This window comes from Pongo pygmaeus, chromosome 6, assembly GCF_028885625.2.
Source record: "Pongo pygmaeus isolate AG05252 chromosome 6, NHGRI_mPonPyg2-v2.0_pri, whole genome shotgun sequence".
Classification (NCBI taxonomy): Eukaryota; Metazoa; Chordata; class Mammalia; order Primates; family Hominidae; genus Pongo; species Pongo pygmaeus.
Window position 1 is genome coordinate 89,552,284 of NC_072379.2, and position 5,900 is coordinate 89,558,183.

Below are 5,900 nucleotides of genomic sequence, written 5' to 3' on the forward strand. Positions count from 1 at the left end.
AACTGTGTGTGATTTTGCCCCCACGGGACATTTGGCAATTTCTAGAGACTTTTTTTTTGTTTTCACAACAAGGAAATGGGGTTTCTACTGGCATCCAATGGATGGAGGCCACTGATGCTGCAAATATCCTACAGTGTACAGGACAGACTCCCACAACAAAGAATTATCTGACCCACAATGTTAACAGTGCTGAAGTTACTACACATTTCTCTATTCCCATCACTTCCCTATCTCCCCTGCAGCCAGGCAAATGATTCGCATCTCTGGCATAGATGTTGACACCAGGAACCTGTATAAGCTGGATTTGAAAGTAAAGTGGCTGGAGGTTTTGGATCAACAGGAACCTGAATACAGTAGAACAACCTCCAAGAAGAAGGTGGGCTTGGGAATCAAATGGACAATAATTGAAACCAATGTTAAATTTGGAAGTTTCAACTGAAATATCAAAATATTAAACATTCTGCATTGGAAAGGGAGTGCTAAACCATACAAAAATTTTAATGAATTTGGTTAATGACCGATTCCATGATTCTCTCAAATGTCTCAGCCTTTTTGAAGTTTAAAAATAGTCATGAGAGCAAAAGTAGAAACTATCTTTGTATGGAAAATGTCTTTGCAGATTACTGCTTCCATCCTCAAGCCCCACCTCTTGAGGAACAAAGGAAAGTTGACGGCTGTTTGTGCCTCATCGCAAACTAGTGAGAGGGAGTTTATAGGGGTTGCCTAGAGTTTGATGAGACTTATGTATTATGGAGACATGGCAGCCTATTGCTTGACTCATACTCAGAAAATCTAGGGATTGGGATGGTCTGGCCAGCAGCTTCAGGAGCATGTTGCTGCTGATTTATTATCTGCTAATTTATTATCTGCTGATTTATTGTCTGAGCCAAGAATGTGTTTATGCTTCCCATGGACCAGATGAGGGTCAGCCAGCATGTGAGTTGTATTAGAGCCTCCCCTATAAGGACTGCCTGTGCTGAGACCTCAGCAGACAAGAGTTCAAGGTGAACCAAAGAATTGCTAAGAGCTGCAGATGAAGTAAGTGACCAGATAAAATAGGGAAACTTTCATCTGTATCAAGGGAACTATAGATGAGATGATACACAAGGGTTTCCAATGACTCCACCAAAGTGCCCACCAAAGAATTAGCTTTTATCATCAATCAGGCTCCAAGGGAGTAAAGTCATGTTACAATGAGAACAAAGATAACAACTTTTCCGTCTCCCTTCTCTCTCCTCTCTTCCCATTAGTCTAACAAATTGAAGGAAGAGAAGAAATGCTAGGAGTTGAGTTGCCAGTACCCATTGCAGAGCAGACCACAGCTTGGGAAGGGGTGGTGGGAGAATGCTTTTATACTTTAAATAACGTTCTAAGTTTTGTTATTTGACTACACATTCTTTTTACCTAATTGAGACAAGTCATTTAAAGTGGCTATAACTCTTTCTGTTACTTAAGGATGAACGGAAGAGTTATGGAGCTTGCTCAAGTCTGCATACAGTGGTAGGTAAAGTACTACTCCTACTGATCAGTATTAAAAGATCACTTTCATAAGGTTGCTTCTATGATTATAGACCCTGTATGTACATCAATGTCCAAAGCATGGGCAGTGAGGCAAAATCTGTATGCCCAACAATATGAATGAATTTAGGAAGGAAAAACTAAAGAAGAGACCAGGGACACTGACTGAATTCGGTGGAGTCATTACATGACCCCCTAATGGGAGGGGAGTAAACGCTGAGAAAACGTGAATATCACCCAAGTAAAAAACTCCCACCTCTCCTTTGCTGTACATATGTAGGCAGTTGTCAAGTCCAATTGAGTCCACTTCCACAGTATTCCGTATCAGTCCCTCTCCATTCTCTTTGCCCTCCTGGTTTATTTCTCACATTCTTATTTCTGGATCTCCTAGCTTGAATTTATTCCACAATATCTAACTGTCATTCTATCAGTCTATCAATCACTCTTCACTCAGCTTCAAGAACTATATGTATTCTTAAAGCAAAAGTTTGCACATATCATTCCCTAGCTGGGCAACCTTTTAGGACATCTATTGTAAGGGATAAAATCTAAACACTTTAGAATGGCATTCAGGGCTCTTCATGGTCCAGTCACATACACACACACACACACACACACACACACACACAGACAAAATGTTTCTGTCATGTTAGACTGCTTGACATTGCCCAAATAGGCCATAAATTTTCTTATCACTATGATTTTTCTCATATTTTGACTCTAATCTGAAATATTTTTTCCTCTGCCCCACCTTGCATACACCTCCCCTCCTCCTGCTTTTGAAACCCTACTCATTGTTCTAGGCCCAGCTTATATTAGAGTTCTGTGAAACATTATCTGGTCCCCAAGTCAGAATATTATTCCTTCTCTTTCCCCAGATGTTTCTTTTATTGCACTTATTTCTACCACTTATTCTACTCTGACTTATAATATAGATCATTTTTGTTTGTATATCTCCTCCACTAGTTAGTACATCTTTTGATGACTTACCTATAATAGACAGTCAATAAATGTTTGTTGAACTAAATTAAATGCTACTGACCAGCCTTGAGAGGTGGGAGAAAGAGGCCTTGGAAGCTGGCACAGGGATGTCGAGGCATTTGAAGGCGCTGCTGGCCTCTCGGTGGTGATGCTGATGGCAGCCACAGTGGCCAGCATGCATCTGGAGCAATGGCAGGACCAGCAGAAGCTTCATGATGGAGTTATCAGAGACACTGAGGGACAAAATTAGGAAAAAAGTAAACATTCGTCTTTTGAGAGAACAGATTATTTTAACTGAGCAACCTGAAGCAGAAAGACAGACGATGTTATTCGCAAAAGGATTTCAAAAAACGTAACTTGAATGTGAAATACCAATGGGACAGATGACACTGTGTGTGTGTGTGTGTGTGTGTGTGTGTGTATCTGTGCCTGTTGATGGAGAATAGCTTAGTGGTACCTTAATCATTTTTAAGTCACTGTCTTTTTAAACTTGATTAAATAAAGGACAGTGGATCATATATTGTAAATTACTGCTTTCAAAGTTCCTTATGTCTGAATAAAGAAGTATGGGAGTACAGTCTCCTGAAGAGTTTCTGCCTGTGTGATCCTGGTAAAATCCTGTTAAGTTCATGGCCCAGAGCTTAGGACTGTGACTGAAAAGCGCTGCTAAATCTGTGAGAAGGAAGGAATAGATAAGTTACATCCACCTGAGTAGTTTGATCAGTCAACATAGTGATGAAGCCACAATAACATCTACCTCGGAAGGGCTGGATGAAGGTGAAGTGGAGAGAGAGACTCCCCTGATTGTCAAATTGGAGGATCAGACATCAGTAGACTTATGTCATGACTAGAGCAGGGATTCCCTAACAGTGATGAAGAAGATGTATTGTGGATGGAGAAACAGCTGTCCTGCTTCTGTGACAAGTACCAAAAATGGATACCAACCAGACAGCTGAGGGGACAGCTCAGTTATGTTAAGGGTGATAATTTTTTTTAGATTTACTTTTTCTGATTGCTCAGCAGATGGCAAGGAACAGTATGAAAGGCTGAGGCTGACATGGCAGCAAAGTCATCATGTTGGCAATGTACAACTTGTCTCTGGAAGGAAGTGGACATCAAGGTTATTTCAGATAGAACGAAAATATCTGCATTTTTATTGGGAAACATTGGACTTTTTTACTAGGGAAAAATAAAAAGACTTCAGACTGGTGGAGCACAGTAGCAGGTTGCCTCAGTGTGGAAAATCCCATATACTTCTGTTCAGGTGCTCAGGAATTTGGATAACCAGGATGGCAGAAACTTGTTCATAAGAAACCTTCAACATTGAAACCTGAAGGAAAAAAAGTTGTCTGCCTCAAGTTTGAAGTAAAAGCAGCCTCAAAACCAACTTTAGATTCCATCATTACTGTTGAGGGACTTAGAAAACAAGCAAGTTAGAATCCTGTGGAATCTGCCATGGAATTAAAAGAGAAAAGGTCTTGAGCTCAGGAAGCAAAAGACAGAAGAGGCCAGAAGGAAGTGGCTGGCTTTCTTGACAGGGGTATGTCTTCTATCCCTGTAAATTACATAAGCCAAGGCCACAAGGCAGATGAGATTCTTGAAAAAGAAGAGATTGACTTTTCATCTTTGAGCTCCTCTGACCACACCCTGTTGACAAGCCCACCTATTTTTCCTCTGGATTTCTCTGCGCTCCCCCGCCCCCCCCCAAGGACAGCTGCCTCTCATTGGGCAATGCCTGGTTTTCTTTTAGAAGCAGATCTGATTCCAGATGTAATGTCCCCACAAGGTTTGTTCCATGATGATGATGAGATGGAAGGCAATGGAGCCATAGACCCAGGGATGGAGTATGTCTACAACATTGACACATTGCTTAGGTGAGCAGTAAAAAAAAAAAACAGAGGATGTTCTTTTAAAGCCACTGAAACTTAGAGGTAATTTGTTAGCACAGCATAACTTACTCTATTTAACTGATACAGGTAGGCAAAATTTAATCAATAACACATTTAATCAATAACAAAACTGAATCTCAGAGAAACTAAGGGACATTTTCAAGATGGCATTTATTAGTCAGTTACTAGAAGGGTAGTAGGATTCATCACCGGATTTTCTGACTGTAAGTGTAAGACATTGTTTCATCAACTTTAAAGGGGAAAAAAAGCCTTTAAAGTGTATTTATTTAAATTTGACATTGAACACAATTGTATACATATACATATGTATGTACATGCATATGATTGAAACAGCCTTTGCAAAAATTATGGCAGTGAGAGAAATCTGACCTAGAAAAACAATGACAGTGAAAAAAATGTGACCTAACTGACTCCATCTTGCTTCTAGCCTCCAAGTTGCCCTTGTTCATTTCTTGGTGCAGGCCAAGGTAACTACAGGAGGAATTTATTTCATAGTTTAACCTTCAAGCAAAGATGATACTAGCCCCTTCCCAAAACTATCCTCTTTTTGCTTGGTGACCAAAAACCACATTTGTAAAACTAACAAATTAGCCACAGGATTAGGACTGTGGTCAGGAATTATATAGCCAGAGGTTACAAGATTCATACCCTTTCCAATTTTTTCTATAGATAACATTACTGTAAAACCTACAATTGGTGTTCGAGGTGGTTTTTAGACTCTGCATTCTAATGGACGAGCTGGCACCATCCAGATAAGTAACCCATACCAACAAACTGGCTCAACTGATCATGTGGTCCCACCCAGGAACTGACTCAGTGCAAGAAGACAGCTTTGACCTCCCATAATTTCATCCTCAACCCAATCAATCAGCATTCCCCATTCCCTAGTGCCCACCAAATTATCCTTGAAAAACCCTAGCCTCTGAATTTTTTGGGAGGCTGATTTGAGTAATAATAACTCCAGTTCTTCCACTTGGCTGGCCCTGCAATTATTAAACTCTTTCTCTACTGCAATACCATTGTCTCAGAGAATTGGCTTTTTATCTGTGCAGCAAGGAAGAAGACTCTGCTGCGTGATTACACATACATACATATATAATTTTAGAATAGATACAAGATAAAATGGAAGTAATACAAATGATAAATTTCAGTATAATTATATTAAAATATTATTTCATTTTGGTCTTCTTTAGTGAAAATTTTTACATTTATTTTTAAACCTAAATAATTTATAGTTTTACATAACAAAATGTCTAAAATTTATAATTGTTTATACATTACGACTTATTTTGAGCCTTTAAAATTATCTCTTCATAATGAATTAATGGCATTTTCAGCAACCTGGATGAGCCTGGAGATTATTATTTTAAGTGAAGTAACTCAGGAATGGAAAACCAAACATTGTGTGTTCTCACTTATAAGTGGGAGCTAGACTATGAGGATGCAAAGGCACAAGAATGACACGATAGACTTGGGGGACTCAAAGGGAAA

General features: G+C 39.4%; 1 pseudogene; it reads left to right on the forward strand.

Moving 5' to 3' along the window:
• The first annotated feature begins 250 nt into the window (after positions 1-250).
• On the forward strand, positions 251-4,377 carry LOC129041564 (cysteine-rich protein 2-binding protein-like; annotated as a pseudogene).
• The last annotated feature ends 1,523 nt before the right edge of the window (positions 4,378-5,900 follow it).